This window comes from Spermophilus citellus, assembly GCF_964194105.1.
Source record: "Spermophilus citellus genome assembly, chromosome: X".
Classification (NCBI taxonomy): Eukaryota; Metazoa; Chordata; class Mammalia; order Rodentia; family Sciuridae; genus Spermophilus; species Spermophilus citellus.
Genome location: NC_138190.1, coordinates 28,914,835 through 28,935,780, shown reverse-complemented (window position 1 = coordinate 28,935,780; position 20,946 = coordinate 28,914,835). Strand labels below are relative to the sequence as shown.

Sequence of the window (20,946 nt, the reverse complement as noted above, 5' to 3'; positions counted from 1 at the left end):
ACACTCCTCTAGAGCCACCAGAAATGATACAGTTCATCTGGTTCTTCATATTTATCTTACTGAGAATCATTTAGAACTTCTGACCTTCTAAATTGTATAACTTATAAATTTGTGTTGTTCAAAGGTACCAAGCATATGGCCATTTGCTCTGTTAGAAAAATAAACCTAATGCCAGGCACAGTGGTGCATGCCTATAATCCCAGCTGCTTGGTAGGTTGAGGTAGGAAGATCACAAGTGCAAGTATAGCCTCAGCAACTTAGGCCCTAAGAAACTTAGCAAGATCCTATCTCAGCTTCCCAACCCTCTGGGATTATAAGTGTGTGCCACCACTTGTAACTAATTCATTAAGCACCCCGGGTTCATTCCCTAGTACCAAAAAAAAATGAATAAAAATAAATAAAGCTAATGTTAGAGGTAAGATAGATCAGATGTTGTATTAGTCAGCTTTTTCACTGCTATGATTAAATGACCCTACCAACACAATTATAGAGGAGAAAGAGTTTATTTGCAGGCTAAGGGTTTCAGAGGTCTTAGTCCATATAATGGAGCCTGGCTCCATTCCTCAGGGCTCGAGATGAGCCTGAACTTCATGGCAGGAGATAGTGACAGAGGGAAACAGTTCACATCAGGAAGCAGAGAGAGAAATTCCACTCTCCAGATACAAATATATATACTAAAGCCATGCCCAAATTCCCACCTCCTCCAGCCACACTCTACCACTTCAGTTACCACTCAGTTAATCCCTATCAGGGGATTAAATCACTGATTGGGTTACGACTCTTACAACCCAATCACTTTTTTCCTCTGAACTGTCTTGCATTGTTTTACATGTGAGCTTTTGAGGGACACCTCACATCCAAACCGTAAGAGATGTTTAATGTAATAACCAATTTAAAAAATCTCCCAATCATAAGTCTACTGTAAAAATATCTGGCTTATAAAATTTTCATTGACATCACCTACATTGTCTCCTTTCCCGTATCTATGATCCATCTTCCTTTTCTATTTATTCATGTCAGATTAACAGAAGACTCAGTTAATCCTCCCATAATACTATACATGCTAAACAAAAGGGTCATGTGAGCTGAAATTTAACATGTATAGATTAACTTTAAACTCTGCATTAAGTTTTCCTTCCACTGAACTCTTCCAGTCATACTGTTTGATGGTTGTTATTGTTTTTGCTTTTTCCTTAATTCACATTTGATTATCCACCTATAGGCCTTTGCACATAAAAGTCTCATCACTGGCAATGTCTTTCATATCCTCTCTGTTTCCATCTATTCTACTTAAAAAAGTCTGCTCTTCCATATCTTCTACAGATTATTTCTTATTTTCATGTTTTTGAATTTTCTTGTCAATAAATCTGCACTGGTTTTGTTTTGTTTTGTTTTTGTTTTTATTGTTGAGACAGAGTCTCACTAAGTTGCTTAGGGCCTCACTAAATTGCTGAGGCAACTCACAATCTCCTGCCTCAGCCTCCCAAATCTCTGGGATTATAAGTGTGTGCCACCATGCCCAGCTCCGCGGAATATTTTTGAAGAAGATGGAGGTAATTCTCCATATCATACCACAGTAAAAGTATTTTCTATTTCTCAACTGTGACCCTCTAAGCCTCACATTTATAAATGGCCAAAATGAGGGCCCATATACACATCTCTGAGAGGGTTTAAAAAGAGTAATTGATATTGTGTATGTGAAACTATTTGTGTTAAACTCCACATGAATTAGTCACTCATATATATTAGATTTTTATCTCTTCCTATTCATAACATGTGATTACTAAGTATTTTTTTACTAGGGTTCATACAGATTTTTAAGAATATAGATCAGGATTATCTCTAAAGCCATTTCAGATTCAGGAATCAGTTATAAATAAAATCAACTAAAAATGGATTAAATACTTATATGTAAGATCCAAAAACCATGGAACTAACAGAAGAAAATCCAGGGGAAATATTTTAGGACATTGGAATGGAAAAGGATATTTTTCAGACAGGACCCCAAAAGCACAGGAAGGAAGCAAACACAAAAACAGATTAATGAGATGACATCAAACTAAAAAGCTTTTGCACAGCAAATGAAACAATGAAGAGACAACCTACAAAATGGGAGATAATATGTGCCTACTATACATCTGATAAGGGGTTAATATAAAAAACTCAAAAAACTCAATAGCAAAAAAAAATCTGATTTTGAAAAAATAGTTGATAGACTTATCAAAAGAAGACATAGAAATGATCAACAGGTATGCAAAAAAAAATGCTCAACATCACTAATCATTAGGGAAATGTGCGCTAAAACCACAATGAAATATAACCTCACTTCAGAAAGGACAGATATTATAAAAAGACTAAAGATAAGAAGTGATGGTAAGGATGTGAAGAAAGACAGCCATTGCACACCATTGGCACAAATGTAAATTACTACTATAATTATGGAAAACTGTGAAGAGCCTCAAAAATTTAAAAATAGATCACCACATGATCCAAAAATTTTACTACTGGGTACATATCCAAAGGAAATGAAGTCAGTGTATCAAAGAGACATTTTCACTCCTATGTTTATTGCAGCATGATTTACAATATCGAAGAAATAGAAACAAGCTGAATATCCATCCACTGATGAATGGATAAAGATGTGGTACATTGTGATACACAATGGAATATTATTCAGCAATAAAAAACAATAAAATCCTGTCATTTGTGACATGTTTATAACTGGGAGTCATTAGGTTAAAAGAAAAAAATTCAGGCACACAAAGATAAATACCACATGGTTTCATTCATGTGGAGTTTAAAACAGTTGATCTCATGAATGTTGAGAGTAGAATGGTGAATGCCAAAATGTGGGGAAAGTCAGAGTGAAAGAGAAATGAGAGAGGTCAATCGATGAGTATGAAGTCACAGTTAGGAATGAGTAGGAAGTTCTGATGGGCCACAATAGGTTGACTATAGATTATGATAATGTACTGCATATTTCAAAAAAATACAAGAAAGAATTTTGAATGTTTTCATCATAAAATATGATGAATATTGAGGAAATATATGTGCTTACACTGATTTAAATATTACAAAAGATGTATCAAACCATCACATGTACTCCATAAATATGTATGATGTTCATGTTTTTATGTAACTGTTAAAAGTAAATTTAAAAAGTAAAAGTTGCACAGAAGATGGAAGGAGAACCTCATTGTTATACAGAATACATATATGATGTTATAATGAGAAAAAGGAAAAAAAAGTGTGTCACATTAGATTGGATAGAGAGAAAGGATGGGAGAGGAGGGGAGGAGTAGGGAGGATAGGAAGGGCAGCAGAATAGAATAGAAAATATGACTGATGTGTGTACGTTCCATGTATGTATTATATATCAAAATGCATTCTACTGTCATGTATGACTAAAAAAATAAATAAAAATTTTAAAAAGTAAATTTTATGGCATTTTTCTGTAATCCCAGCAACTCTGGAAGCTGAAGCAGGAGGATAGCAAGTTTAAGGCCAACCTGGACAATTTAGTGAGACTCTGTCACAAAATAAAATTTTTGAAAGGACTAGGGAGGTAGCTTAGGGGTAAAGCACACATGGGTTCAATCCCCTACCAAAAAAGAAAGTAAATTTTAAAAATGTTTCTGTCAAATAAAAGTAAAAAACAAAGGAATGACCATAGTTCTGTGGAAGGATACATACCTGGAGAAAAACTTGAAGGCTAGACTTGAATTGACCTTGGGAGGAATTTGAATCATGCTGTACCTTGTTGTGACTCTTCTTGATATAGCAGTTCAATCGTTTTTGCTCTGGTTTCAAATAAGAGGACATTCAGAGGACACCACATTTGATTCTCCAATTTCTAGTTTGGCAAATGTCAAAGCATATTTTAAAAAAAAACTTTCTGACTTTGAGATAAATTTTACTTACCGAACAATCTCTAAAACTGCTGTATTTTATTCCCAAATTTCTTTTAATTCCCCTTTTCTTGACTCCTTAGTCTTTATTTGAAGGTATCCAAAATGGAGCATGATTGTAGCCAATCAGATTTCAAATAATAGCCAGTCCATTGAGATAGGTAGCTCTGCTGTGTCTCCAGAGCCCACCCTCACCATTCATGAAATAAAACTGCTGCTTTGAGAACAAGTTAAATGTTTTGAAATAATGCACTCAACTCTTTTTTTCCCTCTTAGAAATTTAAATTTGCCTCTAAGGCAAACATGGTGCTTATCAATTTGTTTTACATTGGAATTTACATAGCCTGTTAAGTTTGCTAGGAACAGCATTTATGGTATTGAATTATTACTGAAATTTTTTATGTTTTTTAAACATCAGAATATTTTTATTAAATTGGCTACAAATGGGTAAGAAACATTGGCTCTTTCTGCAGTATGCTTAACCTGGGCATCTCATTTTTAATGTCCAATCTTTGATAGAGATTACAGATCCTGTTCTCCTCTGGGCTCATCATCTATACACATTTTTCTTTATATAATTAAAGGCATTGACTTTATTTCCCCCCTGAAATGCTCAAAACAAAGGGCAAATATGGTATTTTCTTATTTCAGTATGTATCTCCTTTGCCCTATCAATCTCACTTCTTCAGAATTGCTGAGGATTCCACAGATTCATCAAAGGGATATTGAAAAGGAATAATTGGTGACATAATTAAACCATTAAATTCTAGCACAGGTATGAGAACTAGACAGCAAAACTTTAATAATAAGCTTTCAGAAGGACACAAAGAAATGCTTTCATATAAATTGTAAATTTCCTTTTTATATAAATAGTGTACATAAATGATACTCCTCACTGCCCAAATAATAATAATTAAACCATAGCTTTATTTGGATGAATTTAAATTTAAACATAAAATAAAAATAATATTATTAATAATAATAAAATTAAAAATCAAGTTGATGACAATTTGTTAACTTATCATATTTTTGGTACTTCTGTAAATAACTGTTTAACATTTGGGATGGATGCTAATTCTGCTTTGTGGGCAGTTTAGGGGAAGAATGTCAAATTAATAAAAAATATCTCAACCCCCTCATACCAAATTCAGGCATTATCATCCATCTTCAATTAACCACAATAGCCACATAATTAATAGCTTCACTTCTTTGATGCACATATGTGGAATGAAATATATCTGTTTATATATTTCAAGTAGTTTTCCTGGCATATCACACATCCACACACACGGGTTTCAATGTAGATTCCTACTAGCTGGATCGAGGAGGTTTATCACTACAATTCAGAATTGTAGAAAACATTAATCAATATTTTCTCAACATTTAAAGTCCATTTTCTTTTCTTCCTTTAACTCTTGGCTTCAAATATATTTTCTCTGACAGCTTGTACCAACATAACCTACAACATATTGAGCTTTGAATTGTAAAACAAAAATAACCAATTCTATTATTTTGGGGAGGTAGTCAATGATGTTACATAGTAAATGCTGTTATTCTGCTCAAGTGGAATTATCCTCCATGTTAGGAGCTGTAAACCTTCTTATATCATCACTGTTAAGACTCAGAACATAAGCACTAGGGTGAAAAAAAAGCATGATTTTAGCCAAGACAAAGTAGGAGAACCCACCACTGCATGGATTTCTAAGGTTAGCAGGAGAGACTCAGCACTATCTGAGATCTATGATAATAATATCAGTAGTTTGTATATCAGTTAGCATTATTGAATATTTACCAAGTGATATTTTAAGCATTATTTTAGGCTATGCCACCCTGGAAACAGACTTAGCAACAAATGGCATGTAGTAGTCTTTTCAGTGATTCTCTTTTTACCAACTGAGAGAATGGGGGAAACAGAACTGGGCAGGAAAACAAGTTGGACTTAGCAGCCACAACAGAGCTTTCAATCAACACCCCGGGAGCTTTGAAATTGGATGTCTCTTCAGAGTTGTCCTGAATTGAGGCAAGTGGACCAGATAGAATCAAACAATTTTTGGTCTTATGCTGCCCCATGATAGAGCATAAACAAGTTCAAAGCAATTACTTTTATTGGAGGGTAGTCCCATGGGGGGACCCAATTGTGAGCCATCAGCAGCCAACTCCCAAAAGCTGTGGAAAATGAGTGCTTTAGTTCTGAACTGGATATCTGGATGGGGCCACAGAGTCCCCCTCCTTTATGACTTATATATATATTAACTCATTTAATCCTCACAGCCATCCTAGGAAGCAGAAACTACCATTGTCTCCATTATCACCAGAGATGAGCAACTGATACTCAATCATGACTTAAGGAGCCAGGATTTAAGTTCATATCAAGTGTTTAGTCTCCAGCTTCCTAAGGAAAAGTGTGACATTGCACTACTCTCAATTAATGTCTGTCTGATGGTCTTACTTAGGAAGACAAATGATTAAAGTTACCTGCCAATTAAAACTCCAATTTGAATTAAAGATTAGTAGCAAATATGAAAAGATTCATCATATAATACTTTCTACTTTGGTAAAAATTAATGTTTTTCAAATATGCATTTTTTAAAAGCCATAAAAAGAACAGTTAAAATGTGAGTTCTATATGAGATTATGGGATAAAGCTAATTTCAATGTAACATACAGTAAGTATTATAGGTGAATAGAAAAAGATGAAAAGTTCTCCAATATATTTTGATTTGATTTACTATCAAAGCAAATATGATTTAATATCAAAATTGATAACAGTGGGCTGGAGTTGTGGCTCAGTGGCAGAGCTTGCCTTGCACATGTGAGGCACTGGGTTCAATCCTCAGCACCACATAAAAAATAAACAAAATAAAGATATTAAAATATTTTTTAAATTGATAACAGCAGTAAAAAGTATAGCTCAATCTTATTTATAGATATAGATGAGGAATTAAAAATAAAATCTTAGAAAATAAAGTCAGAAGTAGGGTTTATTCTGGGAATAGGAAGATTGGCCAATTATCACAAAAATCAACATAATTCATTCTATAAAACTGAAGTAAGAATGCATTATGATCATATCAATAAATGTTGAAAATAATTTGATAAAACACAGACTTATTAATAAAACTGCTTTGCAAAATAAGAACTAAAGAAAAAATCTCAAGGCAGATTTCTTACCCAAAACCAACAATGAGTATACTGTAAATGATAATCATTGAAAAGAATTCCATTATCAATCAGGAAATGAGATAAGAACATTCATCTTTTGGGATACTACTCTTACAACAGCTGTCGGTTTCCTAGGGCTACTCTAGAAATGTATTACAAACTTGGCTTAAAACATTTGAACTGTATTCTCTCACAGTTCTGGAGGATATGAATCTAAAATCACTAATGTAAGCAAGGCTATGATACCTCAGAAGTCCCTAAGAAAAGAGCCTTCATTTACTTTTTATCTTGGCAGTTGCTGGAAATCCTTGGTGTTCCTTAACTCATAGGTGCAACTTCTACCTCTATCCTCACATGACCTTCTCTCTTAAGTATCTGTGTCCAAATTTCCCTTTGGACACAGATAATTAAGAGAGTCATTGGATTACGCTCCACTCTAATCCAGTATGACCTTGTCTTATTTTTTAATTTTTTTTTACTTCTGCAAAGACCGTATTTCTAGATAACATAAAAAGTCACTATTTTCATGGTTTATGACTTCAACATATTTTTAAGGGACAAAATTCAACCCATAACACAATACATTGAACAGGATAAACATTAACTTTGGCTCAGCAAACTCACTCCTTGACTTTTTATTACATATATAGAGCACAATTTTTCATATATCTGTTATATACAAAGTATATTCACACCAATTTGTGTCTTCATACATGTACTTTGGAAAATAATGACCATCACGTTCCAAGACCATTTATAACCTCATGCCCCCTCCCTTCCCCTCCCACCCCTCTGCCCTATCTAGAGTTCGTCTATTCCTCCCATGCTCCCTCTCTCTACCCCACTCTGAATTAGCCTCCTTATATCAGAGAAAACATTCAGCATTTGGTATTTTGGGATTGGATAACTTCACTTAGCATTATCTTCTGTAACTCCATCCATTTACCTGAAAAGTCATGATTTTTATTCTTTTTTATTGCTGAGTAATATTCCATTGTGTGGTGTTGTTGTTTTCTTATGTGGTGCTGTGGATCAATTTGCACCAATTTGCAGTCCCACCAGCAATGTATAAGTGTGCCTTTTTCCCCACATCCTCACCAACATTTATTGTTGTTTGTCTTCATAATAGCTGCCATTCTGACTGGAGTGAGATGAAACCTTACAGTGGTTTTGATTTGCATTTCCATAATTGCTAGCAATGGTGAACATTTTTTCATATATTTGTTGATTGATTGTATAATAATAAGTGGCACAACTAAATAAATGAGTAACAAATATTTATAGCAAAACTTTAGGAACATGACTTTCCTTGAAAATATTACACATAGGAAGACTTTTTACATGTGTTAAGTGTGCAAAATAACATTTTAAACAACTGAAATTATTTTAACTGTTATGATGGAATTTTGCAGAGGAATATTGCATGGTGTTTCACAGATATCATTTTATTTTCTAGGTACTCTACCCCACTTCCTTGTATGAATGCCTCAGTTCTACAATATTCCACTTCATGCCAAATTATGGAGTGTGAAGCAAAAGTTGTCACATCTATTTTGAGGGTAAGGAGAATTAAGATTAATAATATTACTTAGTTGCAGTGTTATTGCTTTGTTTTTGAGGCAGGGTTTCACTATATTACCCAGGGATCAAACACCTGGGCTCAAACAATGTTCCTGCCTTAGTCTCCTGAGCAGCTAGAATTATGTTCATGTGCCACCAGGCCTGGCAGTTGCAGTGTTTCATCAGATGAGAGTAGAAAAGAAAAGGGATAGTAGGAACTGGAAAAAAGTGGTTCTCAGACTAAATAATAAAAACCCAATAAGTGTTTTTTGAGTACATGCTCTGGAGAGATGACCTAACTGCCTTAAGAATTTGGGTTGGATGCAAAAGAAATTAGAATTTTAAGTTGGGCATAGTGGCATGTGCTTGTAATTCTAGTTGCTCAGGAAGGTGAGGCAGAAGAATCACTTGAGCCCAGGAGCTTGAGATAAGCCTGGTAAACATAGAAGGATTCTGCCTACAAAAAAACAAAAACAAACAAACAAACAAACAAAAACCTTGAAACTTAAAAATTTTCCCCTGCTGTCCTAGAATTACCTGGGAAGAATACTATTGAAGCATTAAGGCTAAAATGGTATTTCATCGTTGGAAGCATCTTTTTCAGAATTAAAACCTGATTGCAAAATCTACCAAACACAATAAAAACACATTTTCAGCGAAGTCACAACACTAGTGAGTATCCATGATGGCTCTTTTGGTAAGTCTCTTAAAAGCAGGGTAGTGATGTGCAAAAACCAGAAGGGAGGTGCAATCACAGCCTTGTTGGCTACACCTTGCATCTGTCTTATTTGAACATTTTTTTTAACAGTTGGTCGCTTGTGATTGGCTGAGACTCAGCTACTTGTTATCAGAAGGTTACTGTCTATTTACACATCAAGTTAGGTTTCATGTCTCTATATACAAGAAACCTTTAGACCAATATGTACAGATGCAAATTGGGACCAAATTTATTAAGTCCTGTGGCTACAACAATGATAATATCCTTCCTTAAAGTGTTTCTACTCCAGAAAAGTAACTGCTTATGTCCACGAGTAACCATAATTCATGCTAGATCAGCATACCTGTGGTAGAAGAGCATATGATACATTAGGAAAACAAGAAAGAAAGTGTAATTATGTCCAAACTAGGTAGCTAAAAATTAATACATGTAAGTAATTCCAGTAAATATTCTCCTACTACTTTACATAATATTAAATATTGTATAATATGTTCTTGTTTCTATTGCATTCAGTAGTTGCAACTTTTAAAAATTGCAAACGAAGTGAGCAGATGATTGATAGGCAAAGTTTTTGAGTACTCACTTTGTTCAGAAGCCTGCCTTGGGAAGTATGCTTTGCAAAGCTGAAAAGCAGGTGTGCATTCTTTTGTACTAAAAATAGTGTAGGCAGTTATATCAAGTGGTCAGCATCATGCTAAAAACAGCTGGCTTCTCAAGTGAAGAAGAGGGTATATGAGGTTTAAAAGTATGAGAACTGAGTTTTAGTCCTGATTTTTTTCTCCATTTCAGCCTCATGTGCTTTGACAAATTATTTACTTCCCTTGAATTCCAGTAGGAATTTAAAATTAATTGAAGTAGGAATAAAAGCTAGATGAAAATAATTCTTTATGGGTCAAAAGCATAACTTTTACATATAAACATTTTTATCTGAATATAAGACATCATTATTTTGAAAATTACTGTGTGCAATAGAAGTTAGATAAAGAAGTTATTCCTATAGTTAGTAGATCAGGAAGTGAACCAAAACTCTCGTAATGTCATAATCTCTGAAGGATCTTTATATAACCAGTATCAATCTTGTTGTCTAACATGAAAAGTTATCTCTAAATCCATTTGAATTCTCAACTTAAATAATAATAAGTAACTAATTTGTTGACTTGGGTAAGTACTTTGTGGATGTTATATACTGTGGTTGAGAATAATGAATATTTGAATCTTAGAAGAAAGTAGAAACTGAATTAGAAGAGGAGTAACCACTGACTCATAATTTAAAAATGAGATGCTATAATTTATTAAAACTGCATTGCAGGGACTTAGTTTTAGCTTAGATATATGAGATGCTTAGAAGCCATCATTCCAATCCTCATAGGAAGAAAAACCTGGAAATAAGAGCATTGACAGCTTTTCTTCAACACATTAGAAATCAGACTGTAGGACAAATGATAATCCCAAAATCTGGTGAGATAGGTTCCTCCAGGAGACAACCTGTGCATTTACTTACCCGTAAGAAGAATCACAGGGAAGATGCTATATAAGCTTGAACAAGCAGTTAACTAGAAATTTTGATGAGTTACTAGAGAGTGAGTTAGAGTGGTCATGACAGTGAGAAGCTACTAAGATTTGCAATCATGGAGAGGTACACACAATTTTATAGACTTTTCCCTACAGAAACCCCAGGTCTCACAGGACCAAGATTCCTGGGAAATCTCCCAACCCCACCATGGCCTTAGGTTGGGATAGAAAGAGTTGCCATGGTTAAATCCACCTAGATCTCTTAGGGAACAAAGGGCTTAATCTCTCAGAGGTTTGACATTGCCAGCTGGCACCAATTCAACCTGGGTGAAGGAAAATGTGCACTGCCACAGTTTTTCTTTGTCACTTAAGAAAAAATAAATAAACAAATATACAAGGAAGATGACCTCCAGAATGACAATTGGGGACACTGGATAACTACTACAGTATGGGAAGAATTAGAGGTTAGTGTTGAGAAAACAGTAACCCATGAGAAGGGGTAGAAATATTTGTAAAGGCCCCATCTCCTGAGGCACAGGCCCACAAGGCACTACAGAGACTCAGACTTAATCATAAGCTAGGAGAAAGCTTCTCTTCCCCCATATCCTACCATTATTATAATAATAAGCCTCAGGAACAGGAACAGTACTTTCTGGCCTTGAGAGCAGCAAGAGACAGACTTTATGGAGTAGTATAAAGCAATGCCCCAAAGCCGAGAAGGGAAACCAATAAAATTACACTAGCGGAATTTAAAATTTGTTTTACCCATACCCACAACCAAAATCAAACACAACTGCTAGCTAAATTAAAAGATGCCCTTGGACTAAAGGTATATTTAATTCATTATTTAGCACTATATATAACAAATCTGGCTTTAAGCAAAAGTAGAAAAAATATACCAAAAATCAAAAAGAAATTTAAACACAAACAGATCCAAATTCAGGTATATCATCAATGTTGTAATGATCAGACTGCATTTAAATAATTATGATTAACATGGTAACTCTATGAATAGTTGGGCAAGAAATTTGTCTACTTCATTTAAGTTACTAAATTTACAAATATAGGATTATTCATTATAGTCTCTTATTATCCTTAATGTTCTATAATTAGTAGTGATGACCCCTCCTTTATTTCTGATATTGACACTTCGTATTATTCTTTTTGACCTTGATTCTAAAGTTTTATCAATTTTATTCATCCTTTCTCTTGATGTTTTAAACTTTTTATTTTTCAGTGTGTTTGCTGCAATTTGAATATTATATGGCTGTGCATGTGTATGTGTGTGTGATTTATCCTGCTCACTGTCCTTTGAGCTTCTTGACCTTTGGTTTGATGTTCTCTTTGCATTGTAGGTTGAGAAATTTATGCCATCTACCTTCAAGGTCACTGTTATCCTCCTTACTATGGTCAGGTCTATTTAAGAGAATTTCTGAAAGGAATTTTTCTTGTATGTGACTATGGCTGTTTATTTATTTATTTTTAGCTTTTTTTTCTGCTTTTTACAATTTCCTTTTGTTACTTTCTCATGGTTACTATCTCCTTCTGATACTAGCCATCTGGCTTGGCATGATGCCCAATGTAAAATCTCATGGAGATATGGGTTAGCAATTCCAACTAGAAATTGAACAAACAAGTAAATGGAGGCAGATAATAAAAGCTAGGTTTCTCACAAAGTAGGAAGTCATAGGTCAGCAAAAAGGGAAGCCAGAATGAGCCATGTTGTTTTGAAGTACAGCTGGAGACATCAGTATTAATTCATGTTTAACTTAATCCATATGCAGATTAATAGATAAAGAAATACTTTCAGATATACACATATATATATATATATTTATACAATATGTATATATGTGTGTGTGTGTGTGTGTGTGTGTGTGTGTGTAGCCAAGAAATAATGACACCCTAATAGCAACTAATATAACCAGTACCCAGATTTTGGTTTCTAATATCACTTTCCAGTTTTGTTGTTGTTGTCTAAAAAAAAAGTTTCTTAAAGAAATTGCTAATTGTAAGGCAGAGGTATAAAATATACCGCCCAAGATAAGCCTGGGCCTTATTGTAGTGCCAGAAGGTAAGAAAAGACTTATAAATCAAAAGTATTAGATATGCCATAGGGATACAGGAGCTAACTGAAAGAGTCCCCAATGACAAAAACTAGAAAATCCTTTTTTTAAAAAAAAAATACTTTTATGTAATCCACAATACCTTGATTTTGTTTATTTAGTTTTTTTTTTTTATATGGTGCTAGGGATTGAACTCAGTGCCTCATGCATGCTAGGCAAGCACTGTACCACAACCCCAGCCCAAAAAACTAAAAAATCTTGACCAACAACAGAAATAAATTGGTAGCCAGGCATGCTAGAGTAAAACTATAATCCCTGCAATTTAAGAGGCAAAGACAGGAAAATCACAAATTCAAGACCAGTCTTTGAAACTTGATAAGACCCTGTCTCAAAATAAAATAAAAAGGTCTGGGGATGTAGTTCAGTTATAGAACACCACTGGGTTAGATCCCCAATACCACAAAGAAGAAGAAAGAGAAGGATGGGTAGAGGAGGTAAAGGAAAAAAAGAAATGTTTTAGTCAGCTTTTCTGTTGCTGCGACTAAAAGATCTGAACAAAACAATTTTAGGGGAAAAAAAGTTAATTTGGGGACTCACGGTTTCAGATGTCTCAATACATACAGAGCACTCTCCATTCCTTGGGGCTTGAAGTGAGGTAGTACATCATGGTGGAAGAGTCTGGTGGAGGAAAGCAGCTCATTTGATGATCAGGAAGCAGAGTGAGAGAAACTAAATATGAGATGCTATAATTTATTAAAACTGCATTGCAGGGACTTAGTTTTAGCTTAGATATATGAAATGCTTAGAAGCCATCATTCCAATCCTCATTCCAATCCTCCAGATGCTAAATATCTACTCCATAGCCACATCCCCAATTGACCACTTCCTCCAGCCATACCCCACCTGCCTCCAGTCATCACCCAGTTAATCCCATCAGGGATAAATTCACTGATTAAGTTAAGGCTACAGCCCAATCATTTTTTCTCCAAACTTTCTTGCATTGTCTCTTCTTGTGAGCTTTTGGGGGACACCTCACATACAAACCATAATAAGAAAGCAAAGGAAAAGAGATATTGGACTGTAACCCAAAGCATAAGTTCCATAATATCCATAAATTCATATTGATATGAATAAATGATGAAATAGGTAAATAAATGGTAGATATACACAATTCACCCATGTAGAAGACTTCTAAATAGTTTATGTAAATACTTTGCCCTCAAAGGTGATGTACCATAACTCCCTATTGTTTTATGTTTGGGCTCTTTCCTTCCAAACAGTACAGTATAAGAAGAAAGAAAAGGACTAACTTTATAATAAAGAAATCTGACAAAACTACCTACACCCGAGTAATAATGTCAACATCAACAGTGACAAATCATGTCAACAGTGTGTTTCCTTTGTATGAGATGAAGAAAATGGCACTTTATCTCCACGGATTGTCTCCTCTAAACTCAAAACCCCTATATAACCATGATAAAAATATCAGAAAAGCCAAAATTGAGTGAATTTCTACAAACTATCTGACAAGCATTTTTCAAAACTGACAAGGTCATAACAAAACAAAGAAATTCTAATAAAATGTCATAAACCAGAGGAGACTAAAGATACATGAAAAAATATAATGTGGTATCCTAGATAAGATGCTGAAATAGTCAAAGGACATTAGGAAAAAAATACTAATGAAACACATATAAACTGTGGAGTATATTCAATAGTAATGTTAAATTATTAGTTATAACAGATATAAGATTGTTAACATAGGGGAAACTGGGTGTGGGATATATGAAAACTCTCTGTACTATCTTGGCAACTTATCTGTAAACCAAAGCCTATTATAAAATGAAAAGTTTACTGGAGATTCCAACATGGCGGTGGGCGCGGAGAGATCAAGTCTCTGACCTCTTCAGCTGTGCAGGCATAGGGAGTCGTAAACAACCTAAATCTGTTTGCTCAGGATCACTAGGCAATGCTGAGCTGACGTGGATCTGGGGCGAACAGTCTGGGCCTCTCAGAACACACTCTGAGCCCAGATCGGCTGAATTCAAGCTCCCATTCGCCTGCTTCCCGCAGACAAACAGCTATGACTCAGCACTAATCCATCCGGCAGAAACAACTGGTCAGCCCTTCTGATCCTACGGAGGTAAATGCCTACCGAGCCTTCATAGGTAGTGGCCACAGGTTAGAAACGGGGCTTGGGAGAGACAGTAAGGACCCACCTGTTGCATTGGTCGCCCGGCAAAGGGAAACGAACTGTCGCCATTTGCAAGAGACACCACCATGGCAGAGAACTGACGTCATCAGACTGCGGTGGAGGAGATAACTTCATTGAAACCTGCGGCTACAGGTGTGTAATTCCCTAGCCTTCTCTCTCCACACATCGGGAAAACCTTAAGGGCCCCTCCCAGTTCTCCCGTAAGGGCCCCTCCCAGCTCTCCCGTGAGCGCTATAGCCAGACAGAGGGAATCAGAGGTGATGCGGGACCCGCGGCGCGGAACTACCGCTCCACCAGTGCTGACAGCTGAGGTCTCTTGCACCAGCTACCGGGGGAGTGGCTACAGGAGGGCACGTAAAATTCGCTGAGGATTCTCAGCCCCGAGCTCTACAAACTTAGGGTCTGAGGGAAGGGCAAACTGGGAGAGTGTGCCCAGTCGTTCATGAAAACAGGGCTCCCGGGAGCAGCAGACCTGGCGTGTAGCCAGTATTGTGGTGAGCGGCACCCGTGAGAGGGGCCTGGCTAGAGGAAAAGTGGGAAGTGACTAGACACAAGAGGAGGCCCTAGGCACTCAGGATTGGAGACGCACTCAGGATTGGAGACTCGCCCAGTCTGGGAGGAGATGATACACAGTGATTGGTTCCCGCGTATTGACAGGAAAAACTTGGCCTGGTGGGCACTGCGCCACCTACTGGAAGAGAAGTTAATCAAACTCTAAGACTGCATTTATTAGTTTTTTTTTTCTTTTTTCTTTTCTCTTTTTTTTTGATTTAGGTTTTTCTTTCATTTTCATTTTTCTTTCTTGTTTTTTTTAAATTTTTTTTACAATTTTTAAAAATTTTTTTTTCTTCTAATTTTAATTTTAATTTTTTTTTATTATTTTTAAAATTTTTTTTTCTTTTTTTATTTCCTATTTTTTGCTTCTTTTGTCTTTTCATTTCTTTTCAATTATCTTATCCCCCCTTCCTTGAATTCTACCTGCTTACTCTCATTCTCTTTAGTGACTTCTTCCCTTCCCTTCTAATACCTTTCCTCCCATGCATCTAATAAATTTATAGGAGTAAACAGTGACTCAGCAGTCAAACAGAACAAGAAGTAACATGAGCAGCTTCAAACAACAAGGAAGAAAAGGAGTACAAACAATGCATGACAGCCTAAATATTCAGGAGGACATAGAGTCATCAGAAAAATGGTCATATAAAGAACTCAAGGAACACCTTAGACAGATGGAATGGAACCTTAAAGAGGATACGAGACAGCAAATTCAATCAGCGAAAGAACACATTGAGAATGAATTACATAAACAGATAAAAGAAGAAGTTAAGCATCTTTATCAGGAGATAGAGATTATAAAAAATAATCAAACAATAATTCTAGAAATGAAGGAAACGATAAACCAAATTAAAAACTCAATTGAGAGTATCACTAACAGAGTGGAGCAAGTAGAAGCCAGAACGTCAGATAATGAAGACAAAATATATCATCTTGAAAACAGTCTAGCCAACTCAGAAAGGCTGGTAAAAAATCACGAGAAAAACATCCAAGAGTTATGGGATAACATAAAAAAACCAAACTTACGAGTCATCAGGATAGAAGAAGGTACAGAGATTCAAACCAAGGGAATGAGTAACCTGCTGAATGAAATAATTACAGAAAACTTTCCAGAAATAAAAAAGGAAACAGATATACAAATTGAAGATGCATACAGGACACCGAGCACACAAAATCACAGTAGACCGACGCCAAGACACATTGTTATGAAGATATCCAATATACAGAACAAAGAGAAAATATTAAAAGCTACAAGAGAAAAGAGACAGATTACATTCAGGGGTAAACCAATAAGGTTAACAATGGATTTTTCATCACAGACACTGAAAGCAAGAAGGTCATGGAACAATGTATTTCAAACACTGAAAGACAATGGATGCCAACCAAGAATTCTGTATCCAGCAAAATTAAGCTTCAGGTATGACAACGAAATAAAAATCTTTCATGATAAACAAAAGTTAAAAGAATTTGCAGCCAGAAAACCAGCATTGCAAAGCATTTTGAGCAAAACAATACACGAGGAAGAAATGAAAAACAATAACCAAAACCATCAGTGGGAAGTGCCTCGGTAAAGACAGAGGGCGAGGGGAAAGATAATCATGGAGAAACAAACTAATTCTTTTTAAAAAAGGATAAATAATCAAACATGGATGGAAGTACAAACCATATATCAATAGTAACTCTGAATGTTAATGGCTTAAACTCTCCAATAAAGAGACATAGGCTGGTATCATGGGTTAAAAAAACAAACCCAACAATATGCTGCCTCCAGGAGACACATCTGATTGGAAAAGACATACACAGGCTCAAGGTGAAAGGATGGGAAAAAATATACCACGCACACGGTCCTCGTAAGCAAGCAGGGGTGGCCATCCTCATATCGAATAAAATCGACTTCAAGAATAAGTTAATCAAAAGGGATAAAGAAGGACATTATATACTGTTAAGAGGAACCATTCACCAACAAGACATTACAATTATCAATATTTATGCACCAAATAATGGTGCTGCAACATTCATAAAACAATTTCTGCTCAAGTTCAAGAATCAAATAGACCACAACACAATAATTATTGGTGACTTCAACACACCTCTCTCACCATTGGACAGATCCTCCAAACAAAAGTTTAATAAAGAAACTATAGAACTCAATACCACAATCAATAACCTAGACTTAACTGACATATATAGAATATATCAACCATCATCAAATGGATATACTTTTTTCTCAGCAGCACATGGATCCTTCTCAAAAATAGACCAGATATTATGCCATAGGGCAACCCTCAGTAAATATAAAGGGGTGGAGATAATACCATGCATTTTATCTGATCATAATGGAATGAAACTGGAAATCAATGATAAAAGAAGGAAGGAAAAATCCTACATCACATGGAAAATGAACAATATGTTACTGAATGATCAATGGGTTACAGAAGACATAAAGGAGGAAATCAAAAAATTCTTAGAGATAAATGAAAATACAGACACAACATATCGGAATCTATGGGACACACTGAAAGCAGTTTTAAGAGGAAAATTCATCGCCTGGTGGTCATTCCTCAAAACAAGAAAAAAAAACCAACAAATAAATGAGCTCACACTTCATCTCAAAGCCCTAGTAAAGGAAGAGCAAAACAACAGCAAATGTAGCGGAAGGCAAGAAATAATTAAAATCAGAGCGGAAATCAATGAAATTGAAACAAAAGAAACTATTGAAATAATTAATAAAACTAAAAGTTGGTTCTTCGAAAAAATAAATAAGATTGACAGACCTTTAGCCATGCTAACGAAGAGAAGAAGAGAGAGAACTCAAATTACCAACATACGGGATGAAAAAGGCAATATCACAACAGATGCTACAGAAATACAGAAGACAATTAGAAATTATCTTGAAAACCTATATTCCAATAAAATAGAAGATAGTGAAGACATCGATACATTTCTAAAGTCATATGATTTGCCCAGACTGAGTCAGGAGGATACACACAATTTGAACAGACCAATATCAATGGATGAAATTGAAGAAGCCATCAAAAGACTACCAACCAAGAAAAGCCCAGGACCGGATGGGTATACAGCGGAGTTTTACAAAACCTTTAAAGACGAATTAATACCAATACTTTTCAAGTTATTTCAGGAAATAGAAAAAGAGGGAGCTCTTCCAAATTCATTCTATGAGGCCAACATCACCCTGATTCCGAAACCAGGCAAAGACACCTCAAAGAAAGAAAACTACAGACCAATATCTCTAATGAACCTAGATGCAAAAATCCTCAATAAAATTCTGGCGAATCGAATACAAAAACACATCAAAAAAATTGTGCACCATGATCAAGTAGGATTCATCCCTGGGATGCAAGGATGGTTCAATATACGGAAAGCAATAAATGTTATTCACCACATCAATAGACTTAAAGATAAGAACCATATGATCATCTCGATAGATGCAGAGAAAGCATTCGACAAAGTACAGCATCCCTTTATGTTCAAAACATTAGAAAAACTAGGGATAACAGGAACTTACCTTGACATTGTAAAAGCTATCTATGCTAAGCCTCAGGCTAGCATCATTCTGAATGGACAAAAGTTAAAGGCATTCCCTCTAAAATCTGGAACAAGACAGGGATGCCCTCTATCACCACTTCTATTCAATATAGTTCTCGAAACACTGGCCAGAGCAATTAGACAGATGAAAGAAATTAAAGGCATAAAAATAGGAAAAGAAGAACTTAAATTATCACTATTTGCAGATGACATGATTCTATACCTAGAAGACCCAAAAGGGTCTACAAAGAAACTACTAGAACTAATAAATGAATTCAGCAAAGTGGCAGGATATAAAATCAACACGCATAAATCAAAGGCATTTCTGTATATCAGCGACAAAACTTCTGAAACTGAAATGAGGAAAAACACTCCATTCACAATATCCTCAAAAAAAATAAAATACTTGGGAATCAACCTAACAAAAGAGGTGAAAGATTTATACAATGAAAACTACAGAACCCCAAAGAGAGAAGTAGAAGAAGATCTTAGAAGATGGAAAAATATACCCTGTTCATGGATAGGCAGAACTAACATTATCAAAATGGCGATATTACCAAAATTCTCTATAGGATTAATGCAATGCCAATCAAAATCCCAACGGCATTTCCTGTAGAAATAGAGAAAGCAATCATGAAATTCATATGGAAAAATAAAAGACCCAGAATAGCAAAAGCAATTCTAAGCAGCAAGTGTGAATCAGGCGGTATAGCGATACCAGATTTCAAACTATATTACAGAGCAATAGTGACAAAAACAGGCGGGTGGACCAATGGTATAGAATAGAGGACACAGAGACTAATCCACAAAGTTACAACTATCTTATATTTGATAAAGGGGCTAAAAGCATGCAATGGAGGAAGGATAGCATCTTCAACAAATGGTGTTGGGAAAACTGGAAATCCGTATGCAACAAAATGAAACTGAATCCCTTTCTCTTGCCATGCACAAAAGTTAACTCAAAATGGATCAAGGAGCTTGATATCAAATCAGAGACTCTGTGTCTGATAGAAGAAAAAGTTGGCTCCGATCTACATATTGTGGGGTCGGGCTCCAAATTCCTTAATAGGACACCCATAGCACAAGAGTTAATAACCAGAATCAACAAATGGGACTTACTTAAACTAAAAAGTTTTTTCTCAGTAAGAGAAACAATAAGAGAGGTAAATAGGGAGCCTACATCATGGGAACAAATTTTTACTCTTTACACTTCAGATAGAGCCCTAATATCCAGAGTATACAAAGAACTCAAAAAATTAGACAATAAGATAACAAATAACCCAATCAACAAATGGGCCAAGGACCTGAACAGACACTTCTCAGAGGAGGATATACAATCAATCAACAAGTACATGAAAAAATGCTCACCATCTCTAGCAGAGAAATGCAAATCAAAACCACCCTAAGATACCATCTCACTCCAGTAAGATTGGCAGCCACTATGAAGTCAAACAACAACAAGTGCTGGCGAGGATGTGGGGAAAAGGGTACTCTTGTACACTGCTGGTGGGACTGCAAATTGGTGCCGCCAATTTGGAAAGCAGTTTGGAGATTCCTGGGAAAGCTGGGAATGGAACCACCATTTGACCCTGCTATTGCCCTTCTCGGACTATTCCCTGAAGACCTTAAAAGAGCATGCTACAGGGATACTGCCACATCGATGTTCATAGCAGCACAATTAACAATAGCTAGACTGTGGAACCAACC

The 20,946-nt window shown here is 35.6% G+C and overlaps 1 long non-coding RNA gene across 1 annotated transcript in view; it reads right to left on the bottom strand.

Annotated features, from left to right (window-relative positions):
- The window catches only part of LOC308639277, a 32,888-nt gene extending 29,122 nt beyond the window's left edge, over nucleotides 1-3,766 (bottom strand). Inside the window, exon 1 of the long non-coding RNA XR_014020029.1 lies at nucleotides 3,694-3,766. This is a non-coding gene — a long non-coding RNA (uncharacterized lncRNA). The remainder of the gene's footprint in view (nucleotides 1-3,693) is intronic.
- Between the last annotated feature and the right edge of the window lie 17,180 nt (nucleotides 3,767-20,946).